This window comes from Camelus dromedarius, chromosome X (genome assembly GCF_036321535.1).
Source record: "Camelus dromedarius isolate mCamDro1 chromosome X, mCamDro1.pat, whole genome shotgun sequence".
In the NCBI taxonomy this organism is placed as follows: Eukaryota; Metazoa; Chordata; class Mammalia; order Artiodactyla; family Camelidae; genus Camelus; species Camelus dromedarius.
Window position 1 is genome coordinate 55091674 of NC_087472.1, and position 11732 is coordinate 55103405.

Consider the following 11732-nt stretch of genomic DNA (forward strand, 5'->3'; position numbering starts at 1 on the left):
TCCACCTAGACCACACCCCATTCCCCCAGGCCATTTATGTGTCCTTAGATCATGTTTTCTCCTAAGACCTTTCTGCCTAAGATCTAGCACCAAGCTGTGGAGTGTAATGAATGGGCAGTAATGTTTGCCCCACCGGGACTGGAGACTGTGGTGGGGTGGCAGCTGCAAATGCAGAACTCTCTACCATGTTTGTGTGTGAGCCAGCACCCACACCCTCTTTGTGAGTGGAGTCTAGGCTTCTCCAGTCCTTTCTGTACTAGCAGTTCTCCCAGCAGCCAAGATGGATTGTCTCATTTGTATAGTAACCCAGGGTGAAGAAGCCCAGTCTGTGGCTCAAACTGCTCACTCCCTGGGGTGAGTGCCTATCTGTGTAAGCCTTCTCTTCCTTTAAGATCCCTCCCAGGGGCAGAAGTCCTTACCCTATGCCTTTTTTCCTTCCTATGAGGTTACATAGAAATCTTTCTTGTAGCTTTGGTTCTGTAGGAGTTCTTCTGACATTTCCCAGTTAGTATTCCATGAAGCTTGTTTCCTATGCCAATGTATTTTTTGTATGTTTGGGGCAGGGGGATGTGAACTCTATGTCCTCCTAGTCAGCCATCTTGATCCGATATCACATTCAAGTCTTTAATTCATTTTGAGTTAGTTTTAGTGAATGATATAACAGAAAGGTCCAGTTTTAATCTTTTGCATGTGGCTCTTCATTTTTCCCAACACCACTTATTGAAGAGACTGGCCCTTCCTCACTTTGAATTCTTGAATCCTTCATTGAAAATTAATTGACCATATGTGCATGGGTTTATTTCTGGACTCTCTATTCTGTTCCATGGATCTATGTGTCTGTTTTTATGGGAAAAACGTAATGTTTTCTTTCCTCTAGCTCTGTAATATACTTTGAAATCAAGGAGTGTGATGCCTACAACATGTTCTTCTTTCTCAAGATTGCTTTCATTATGTTTTTTGTCATTTCATACAAGTTTTAGGATTGCTTGTTCTATTTCTGTGAAATATGCCATTGGAATTTTGATAGGGATTGTACTGAATCTGTAGATTGTTTTGGGTAGTATGGACATTTTAACAATATTGATTCTTCCAACCTATTTTCATGGAATACCTTTCTAATTATTTGTGCTTACTTCAAATTCTTTTTTTTTTAAATCAATGTCTAATAGTTCTTGGAATACAGGTCTTTCACCTTCTCACTTAAATTTATTCATAGACATTTTATTCTTTCTGATTAAATGATGTAAATGAGATTGTTTTCTTATTTATTTCTTTCTGATAGTCCATTATTAGTGTATTGAAATGAAACCAGTTTCTGTATATTGATTTTGTGTCCTGCGTATCTACTGAATTAATTTATTAATTCTAACAGTTTTTTTTTTTATTGTGGTGGAGACTAGAGTTTTCCTTGTCTTTTTCTTGATCTTAGAAGAGAAGCTTTTAGCTTTCCACCATTGAGTATGTTGTTAGCTGTAGGATTGTCACATATGGCTTTTACTATATTGAAGTACATTCCGTCTATACCCACTCTGTTGAGTTTTCATTATAAATTAATTTTGAATTTTGTTATATAGTTTTTCTGCACTTATTGAAATTATTATATGATTTTTATTCTTTATTTTGTCAATGTGGTGTATCTTGTTGATTGATTTGCAAAAATTGAACCAACTTTGCAACTCTGGAATTCATGCTACTTGACCATGGTCTGTGATTCTTTTAATACATTGTTGATTATGGTTTGTTAATATTATGTTGAGGATTTTTGCATTTATATTCACCAGATATATTGGCCTCTAATTTTCTTATGGTATCTATGTATCGTTATGGTACCAGGATAATGTTGGTCTTGTAAAATGAGTTTGTAAGTGTTTTCTTCTCTTCTATTTTTTGGAAGAGTTTGAGAAGTGTTGGTATTAATTCTATAGTAGAATTGATTAGTGAAGCAAGTTTTTCTGAACTTTATTTCTTGGAATATTTCTGATTTCTGCTTTAATCTCCTGACTAGAAATTAATTTATTCAGATTTTCCATTTCTTCATAATTTAGTCATAGGTGACTTCATGATTCTAGAAATTTATTGACTTTTTTTAGGTTGTGCAAGCTTTGCTATAATTATCGATAGTAGTCTCTTTCAATTTTTTGTATTTCTGTGGTATCAGTTGTAGTACTTCCTGTTTTATTTCTGATTTTATTAATTTCAGTTGTCTGTCTTTTTACTTGGTGAGTCAGTTTTGTTTATCTTTCAGAGAAACAGGCTTTCGTTTCATAGATGTTTTCTATTGTCTTTTTTAATGTCTATTTCTGCTCTGATCTTTGTTATTTCCTTCTTTTTATTAACTTTGGACTTTATTTGTTTTTCTTTTACTAATTCCTTGAGATGCGAACTTATATTGTTTATGTGAAATTTTTCTTGTTTATGAGGTAAACATTTATTGCTATTGATTGATAGTCGTTTTACAATGTTGTGTCAAATTCCAGTGTAGAGCACAATTTTTCTGTTGTACATGAACATATATATATTCATTGTCACTTTATATTTTTCACTATGAGCTACCACAAGATTTTGTATATGTTTCCCTGTGCTATACAGTATAATCTTGTTTATCTATTCGGCATTTTAAAATCCCAGTCTGTCCTTTCCCACCTCCTGCCCCCTTGGCAACCACAAGTTTGTATTCTATGTCTATGAGTCTGTTTCTGTTTTGTATTTATGTTTTGTGTTTTTTTTTTTAGATTCCTCATATAAGCAATCTCATATGGTATTTTTCTTTCTCTTTCTGGCTTACTTCACTTAGAATGACATTCTCCAGGAACATCCATGTTGCTGCAAATGGCGTTATGTTGTCAGTTTTTGTGGCTGAATAGTATTCTGTTGTATAAATATACCACAGCTTCTTTATCTAGTCATCTGTTGATGGACATTTAGGCTGTTTCCGTGTCTTGGCTATTGTAAATAGTGCTGCTATGCACATTGGGGTGCAGGTGTCATTTTGAATTAGGGTTCCTTCTGGACATCTGCCCAGGAGTGGGATTCCTGGGTCATATGGTAAGTTTATTCCTAGTCTTTTGAGGAATCTCCATACTGTTTTCCACAGTGGCTTTCCTTGCTTCCCTCTCCCACTCTTAATGATTTAGATGTCTTCTTTTACAATTTTGTGTTTATTCTTTTTGTAATTCATGGCAGTTATCTCCTTTCCAGTTATGAGATTCTCATTTTTGTAGCATCCTGCTTCTTTTCTATTTAGAGTAGACCTTTCAATGTTCCTTTTAACACGTGTTTAGTGTAGCTAAACTTTTTTTAGTTTTTGCGTCTCTGTGAAATTCTTTCTCTCTCCTTCTATCCTAAAGGATAACCTTGCTGGATAAAGTATCCTAGGCTGCATCTTTTTTTCATTCAGGACTTTGAATATATCTTGCCACTCCCTTCTGGCCTGTAGTGTTTGTGTAGAGAAATCAGCTGAGAGCCTTATGGGGTTTCCCTTGTAACTCAATCTTTGCTTTTCTCTTGCTGCCTTTAGGATCATTTCTTTATCCTTGACTCTGGCCGTCTTCTTATATGTCTGGGTGTGGGTCTGTTTTGGTTCTTCCTGTTTGGGGCCCTCTGAGCCTCCTATACTTGGATATCTGATTCCTTTAGGTTTGGGAAGTTTTCAGTCATGATTTCTTCAAATACCTTTTCAATCCCCTTTGTTCTTTCTTCCCCGTCTGGAACCCCTATTATGCATACATTTGTATGCTTTATATTATCCCATAGGCCCCTTATATTGTTTTCATTTTTTTTATTTGTTTTTCTCTTAGTTGTTCTGATTGGGTGCTTTCTGTTGCCCTGTCTTCGAGGTCACTTATTCGTTCCTCTGCATTATCTAGCCTGCTTTGTACAGCCTTTAGGTCAGCTCTCATCTCAGCAAATGAGTTTACTAATTCTACTTGGTTCTTCTTTATAGCTTCTATTTCATTTTTGACATATTTTATATCTCTAAACTCTATTCTTTTAGTTCCTTCAGTACTTTGATCAGTCCTTTTTTGAAAACTTGATCTAGCAGGCCATCAATGTCTATTTTCTTGATCGTGCTTTCAGGGGATTTCTCTTGATGTTTTAATTGGGAGTGGTTCCTCTGCTTCTTCATATTGCTCACATCTTTCTGGCACTGTGGCTCAAGGAGTATCAGTTATCTAGTTCTCCTGGAGACAGTGTGCTCTTAATGATTTTATTGAGAGTTCTTTGTGACTTCACTCTGTTTTGCAAACTCAGCTTGCTGTTTCCAGAGGTCCTCTGTTGGCACCCTCATCTGTGCTGCTCCCAATGGCTGTCAGCTAGCAGGTCACGACCCCTCCCAACACTGGGTCAGGTGCTGAGCTGTTGCCTGGTGGGAGGGCGGGTCACTCCCCCTCCTGATGCCGCAGTCAGATGCTGTGGTCAGGCAAGGTAGGTAGGCAGATCGTGCCCCCTCCCAGCACCGTGGTCAGGTGCTGTGTTCCTGCCTGGAAGGTGGGTGGCTGCCTGCCCTCTCCCAGAGCCGATCACTCAGCTGCTCTGTGCAGCTGCCCGCTCCGCCTCAGGTCGACGCTCCAAAGGCAGGTTCTGGGAAGATCACGGAATGGACCCACTCCTGCTCCATGCCAAATCTCAGCTCCTTATTTGTCTTGGTGGTGTGAGTTCTCTGAGGTTTCCAGGGAAGAAAAATCCTATCTGCCTCAGGCTGTAAACAAGTCTCAGTCCTGCCTAGGAGGTTGCAGAGCCCCCAGGTGCAGATTCAGGTCTCGGCCCCACCCCCACCTGGGCGCTGTGCACAGGAGGTAATGGCAACCGTGGCTGTGCCCAGCCTCTCTTCTTGTGAGACATGCCAGTAATGGCGGTGCAGGTCTGAGGAGACAAAGGCTATGGCGTCCCTCCCCCCAGGGCACACCAGCAGTGTTGCTTTGCTTTTTCCACAATTTAGGGGGGACCGAGGTTGTTCTGCTCCATATTCCCTCCCAGCCATGGCACGCAGCACCCTGCTGTCCCCCAGGACTGCCTCAATGCAGCCACCCCAGTCCTCTTTCTGGCTCAGGCAGCCTGTCCTGGCCCCAGCTGCTAGCTCGCATCTTTGGCTGGGTGTTGCAGGGATCCTTTGTGGCCGTTGAACTCAGTTCTGTTGTTCAAGGGGTGCTCGGGGCTGATCTGAGCCTTGGAGTCTCCCCCTCCATCCTGCTGGCCTCACCTTTGGAGATGGGCGACCCAGCGAATGAGCGCCAGTCCTCCTTTGCTGCTCCCTCCCTGCAGGATCAGTCCCACACTGTTTTGCTTTTTCTTCTTTCTTTTTTCCTTTTCTCCTACCAGATTTTTGGCATTGTTGTCTTTTGAAGAGGGCAATATTCTGTCGGAGTTCGGCAGGTGCTCTGGTTGGCTGAGTAGGTTCCTTAGATGTGAGCTTTGGTGTATTTGTGGGAGATGATGGGCTACAAGCGTCCTTCTACTCCACCATCTTGCTTCTCAACACTTATTGTTATGAGCTTCCCTGTTTGAACTGTTTTTGTCACATCCCATAAGTTTTGATATATTTTATTTTCAAGGTATTTTTGACTTCTCTGTTGAATTCTTCATTGACCCATTGTTTGTCTAGTATTATGTTGTGAAATCTCCACATATTTTTAATTTTCTAGGTTTCTTCTTATAGTTAATTTCTAGTTTCATATCTCTGTGTTTGAAAAAGAGGTTTGAGATAATTTCAGTATTCTTAAATTTGTTAAGACTTGTTTTATGGCTTAATTTATGATCTATCCTGGAGAATGTTTCATGTGCAATGAGAAAAGTGTGTATTTTGTTGCTTTTGTATGGAGTTCTGTATATATGTTGTGTTCAATACATCTAATATGTCCTTTAAAGACAATGTTTCCTTTTTGAATTTTTTTCTTTTTTTGGTCTGGGATGTCTAGCCATTGTAATAAGTTGGCTATTAAATTCTCCTACTATTGTCATTTTGTTATCTATTTGTCTTTTTAGTTCTTTAAATATTTACTTTATTTATTTAGGTGCTCCTATGCTGGGTGCATAAATATTTACAAATGTTATGTTCTCTTGTTAGATTGACCCCTTTATCATTATACAATGCCCTTCTTTGTCTCTTATTACAGACTTTTTGTTTTAATGTCTATTTTTATCTGACACAAGTAGGGCTATTCCAGCTTTCTTTTGCTTCCATTTGCATGGAATATTTTTTCACATCTTCACTTTCAGTTTGTATGTGTTCTTACACCTGAAGTCAGTCCCTTAAAGGCAGCATAGTTTTTTTTTTTTAATTATTCAATCACTTTATGTCTCTTGATTGTGGAATTTAGTATTTTCATATTAAAAGTAATTATTGATAGTTATATACTTTTTGCCATTTTGTTAATGGTTTTCCATTTTGTAGTTCCTTTTTTTTTCTTTCTCTTGTCTTACTCTCTTCATTTGTGGTTTTATAAATTTTTTAGTTGTATGCTTAGATTCCTTTCTCATTTTTGTGTGTGTGTGTGTGTATCTACTATAAATTTTACTTGGTGGTTACTATGAGGCTTACATATTACAACTTATACATATAACAGTCTAAGTGGATAACAACTTAATTTTAATGTATTCTAAAACTCTGTACTTTTACTTCCCTCCACCATGTTTTATGCTTTTAATATCACATTTTACATCTTTTTATTTTGTGTATACTTCAGCTAATTATTGTAGTTCTTGGTATTTTTAGTAATTTTCTCTTTTAACTTTTATGCTAGCATTATAAGTGTTGAATCTACTATCTATCTATTTCTGTGTGTGTGTGTGTGTGTGTGTGTGTGTATATATATATATGTATATGTATGTGTGTGTGTATATATATATTTATATATCTTTTATGATGAGATGTATATTTGCATATGTTTTGTTACTAACTAGTGCCTTTCTTTTCAGCTTAAAAAAGTCCTTTTAACAAATCTTCTAAGGCTGCTTTAGTGGTAATGAACTCCCTTACCTAGAAAAAGTTATCTTTCCTTCAATTCTGAATGACACCTTTGCCAGATAGGTTATTCTTGGTTGGACATTTTTTTTCTTCAATACTTTGAATATATCATGCCACATCCTCCAGTTTACAAAGTTTCTTCTAAAAAAACTGCTGCTAGTCTTATGTGGGTTCCCTTGTACGTAACCAGTTGTTTCTTTCTTGCTGCTTTGAAGATTTTTTCCTTGTCTTTACTTTTTGACACTTTAATTTTACTGTGTCTTAGCTTGATTGTCTTTGGGTTTATCTTATTTGGAATGCTCTGGGCTTCCTGGATCTGTACATCTGTTTCCTTCCTCAGATTAAGGAAGTTTTCTGCCATTATTTCTTCAAATAATTTTTCTGCCCTTTTCTCTCTCTCTTCTCCTTCTAGTACTCCTATAATGTAAATGTTAGTCTACTTGGTGTTGTCCCACAATTCCCTTAACTATCTTCATGTTTCTTTTTTGTCTTGCTCTGATTGGTAAGTTCCTATGCCCTGTATTTGAGTTCATTGGTCTTTTCTTTTTCTTTATCTAATCAGCTATTGAATTCCTGTAGTATATTTTTTTTAGTTAACTAAGTGTTTTTCAGCTTTGTGCCTTTTACTTAGTACTGCATAGTATTTTCTATCTCTTTGTTGTATTTCTCACTGTGTTCATTCATTTTTCTCCTGATTTTGGTAAGCATCTTCATGATCATTACTTTGAACTCTTTACCATGCAAATTATTTATTTCTATTTCATTTAGGTTTCTTTTTTTCCCTAAGATTTTATCTTGTCCTTTCATTTGGAGCATATTCCTTTGTTTCTTCATTTTGTGTGACTCTCTATGTTGGTTTCTATGCATTAGATCAAACAGCCACCTTTTCCAGCCTTGAAGGGTTAACATTGTGTAAGATATAAAATTTATCATTCAAACCTACCCTAGTTTTTGGTTGTCTCCCAAACTTTTGTGATTGTTCAAGCAGCCTATTTCATTTTTAATAACTCCCAGTGTTTGAAGTTATGCCAAGACCTTTGGGACAGTCAGTGTCCCTAAGTAGAGGATCTCTGTCAGTAACAGATTTATGCTGATTGAAAGATAGACCCTCAGGCATCAGCTTTTAAAGAGTACAACTATATATAGTCTTGTGAAACTGCAAACACAAGCCCCATTGGTCACCAGTGCCAGGTGATCACGAGGTGTCCCTGAAGAGAAAGTCACAAGAATTTAGGTTCCAGATAAGTGTATAAGCTCCTTTTTAGATGATACCAATGAACTGTAGTGAGGAAGTGGGAGGGCACAAAGATGACCCCCTGGCTTACATTTTCTGAGAACACCTCAATAATCCCTAGATGTGTACCCTGGATTCAAACCTGAATATTGACCCTAACACTGAAACTCCAAGACTACAAAGTAGGCTTTTTTCATAGAAAGGCTGAAGGTGTGTTTCAGTCTGTTATCTTTGCAGTTCCTGGGGGTGGTAGTCTGCCAATAACTGTTTCTCTGATTGTTACATTCCCATCCCAAGCCCCCTTGACTATCAGAGCAAGACAATCAAAGGAGTATCAAAGGAGTATCTCCTTAGTAGTAGCTGCAAAACCAAGAGACCAGATACTAAATAGGTCTCTTTCACAGAAAGACTGAGCTCTTTGGTCTGTTGCCTCTTGCTGTGTCCCAGGGGATGGTAGCTGTTTAAGAACTCTTTCTCTATTGGTTATAGTCTGTGGGACCTGTGAGCGTAACCCCACTGACTATGAGAGCCAGGAGATAGAGATGTGTCTTTTGGCAGCAGCTGTAAAAATAAGGGCACCAGATAAGGTATAAGCTCTTTTCTGGAAGATATTGGTGAGCTGGAGTGAGGTAAAGGGAAAGTGTAAAGTTTTGTATCCCTAAACGCCATTCCCTGAGGGCACCTCCATAAGCCTCAAAATATGTGCCAAACCAAAAGCTTATCCTTTAGGCCAAAGCTCCTGGACAAGCAAATATGCTTCTTTCTCAGAAAGACTGAGAGTACATTTTGGTCATCTGTCTTTGCAGTGTCCTGGAAGTTGTAGTCTACCAAGAAACCTTTCTTTAATTATCACAATCCCACAGAATCTGGGATCACAAGCCCCCCAGCCTCCAGAGCCAGATGATTAAAAGACATTCTTTTGGAGGCAGCTGCAAAAATCAGGTCACTAGATATAAAAATTAGGTAACGAGATGTGTGTAGGAGCTCCTTTCTGGAATATACTAGCAAGTCTGGAACATGGCAAAGGCTGAGTGCAAAGACGGTGACCACTGGCTGCAATGAGGCAGAGGGGGAATGCAAATAATGTACCTGCCAAAAAAAGATAAAAAAGAAAAAAAGGAAAAGGAAGAAAAGAAGAAAAGAAAAAGAAAGACAAAAAAATGAAAAACAAGTTGGAAAAAAGGAAGAAGAGAAAAAATAGAAGAAAAAATCACATGGCACTTGTGAGCTTTAGCAAGGCAGAGGAAGAGCACAGTTGATACCCACCAGCTTCCATCCACAGAGAGCATCGCAGCAGGTCCCTCAGACTAATACATAAAATTAGCAAATGAGTCTCTTTTGCATAAAATCTAGGCACTTTTCAAAGGACTGTTTTGTGCTGGGCCTTTGAGCAGGTGAGGTGCATGTGAGTCCTTTAAGAGTCATTTTTCAGTCCACCATATCCCCACTAATCTTGTGAGCTTGGGCTCTGTTGTCTTGGAAGTCAGATGTTTCAAGGGTTCATCTCTCAGCTCTTGATATTAAAAGTTGGGGTGCCCAATGTCAGGTACAAACTCTACTCATCAAGTTGAAACTCTGTGTTTTGAGTTCCCTCTTGATTTGGGGTCACTATGGAGGAGGTGGGGTTTATAGGGAGATTATGTCTTAGCCTTTTTTACCTTCTTCATTGTGGTTTCTCATTTTTTTATATAAAGGGGTTCCTACACCAGTTTTAAGGCTTTCTTCAAAGGAAATTGTTCAATATATTGCTTTAGATTTGTTGTGTCCATGAGATTAGGTGAGTTCAGGATCTTGAACCATAACCAGGCCTCTACATTTTATAGCTTCATTACTTATTGCTCCTTTGTATATTTCTAGCCAAACTATAATATTCAGTACTAGTCACCTTCCAGATTTTTTTATATTTCCACCCTTGGCTCAGGAAGATTTCCAATAAGAATGTTTACTCTTTCTTTACATTTAGAAACAAATTGAAAACATTTCCATCAAGTAAGACCCAGTTCAAATGCAATTTCTCAGGTCACAGGAATCTCCACCTTCCCCCAACTCCAGAAGATCAGGAAATCTGCTAGTTTATATTAGCAGCTCCTGAAATTTTGCTACTCTCCTTCTTTCTCCTTAGTATGCAGTTTGAAATTCAGCTCCTATAAACCAATTATTCCCTCCCTACTTTGTTAATTCTGTATATTAAAAATCCTGCAATATAATTTACTTACACAAAGTAATACCTATATAAAAATGGAAATGAATTTTCTGTTCCAAAAACAAAGTTATGGTTAATTATTAAAATATCAAGAAGCCAAAATAGTTTAATTATTCATTCGTGGTAAATTTGGAACTTTGTGAGATTAATTAACTCAGAGCTTTAGAGGATAATAGCATATTTATGCTTATAATTATATATTGCATTTCTAATATACTTAAAGGCACAGTATTATCTGTGAAGAGTTCATATGGCACTCACATTATTTATTACTTAAAAGAGGAATGTAGTTCAAAATTTCTATTATAAGCAGTAAACTTTCTTTTATGGTGGCTTATATTCCTGGAAAATATACAAAATAATTTAAAGAGAATCTAGTTTTCTTATAGAAGGAATTTTATAATAGGGGAGTTCAATTTTCAAATAAGAGTCTAATGCTTAATTTTTTTGTAAAAGTGACCACATATTTCACAAGAATCATCTATTTAATATATGATAACTTATATGTGTGTGTGTGTATATATATATATATATTCTGTGCTTGTATTTAAAAGTTTCTAAAGGTAAACAGCATAATCAATCATCCATAAACTGCATGTATGATTATATAGATTATTGTACAACTTTATTATAGAGCTCAAAATCTTTTCCTGTTTAACCAAAATTACCAGAAAGTTAGAGTATTTCATTAGGGTTATGAGATTCTGAGTAGTTTGCAGGCGCATTTTGACAGGTGTCTTGCAGAGACTTGGGGACAATGTAGAGCTTTCCGGTGACTTTTTGAAAAACTGATTCAAGGATATATATTCTGCTGTCCTCTTTGTCTCACAGCATGTCCTTGTGGTAAGTATAGGAACAACTATTCAAATTGTTAATTGTAATACCTCAAAGCAGTCTCACTGATTTCTTGAGCTGTTATTTAATAAGATCAAGCATTGTCACCTTTTCCCCTAACATTACATAGGGTATCTCTGTCTTTAAAATTCAAGAACCAATCATTGCTAGTTTTGGTGTTATCACCTTCTCTCTCACTGCAATAGGAATTCCCATGTCAGAAAAAGCCTGAAGATTCCACTTTAATGATGGATAAATGAAAGGCACGTAATTTAATTTGGCCACTAATTCACAGATCTGGTGCTTGAAGCACGACCTCTTGTCAACAACTTGAAAGGAAGAAATATGAAGTGTGATTATATAGAACTGAGATTCTTTTTCTTCACAAAGATAGCAGGGTGTATTTTCCCAAGTGGGTTCCTTTCAAAATTGTCTCCTTAGAGTGGGGCTATCTATACAATCATTCTAAAAATGCTACCCTTAACTCCAAGCATATC

The 11732-nt window shown here is 37.3% G+C and overlaps 1 protein-coding gene across 1 annotated transcript in view; it reads right to left on the minus strand.

Annotated features, from left to right (window-relative positions):
- The window catches only part of LOC105090099 (putative P2Y purinoceptor 10), a 108768-nt gene that overhangs the window by 83966 nt on the left and 13070 nt on the right, over positions 1–11732 (minus strand). The gene's annotated exons all lie outside the window — the stretch shown is intronic.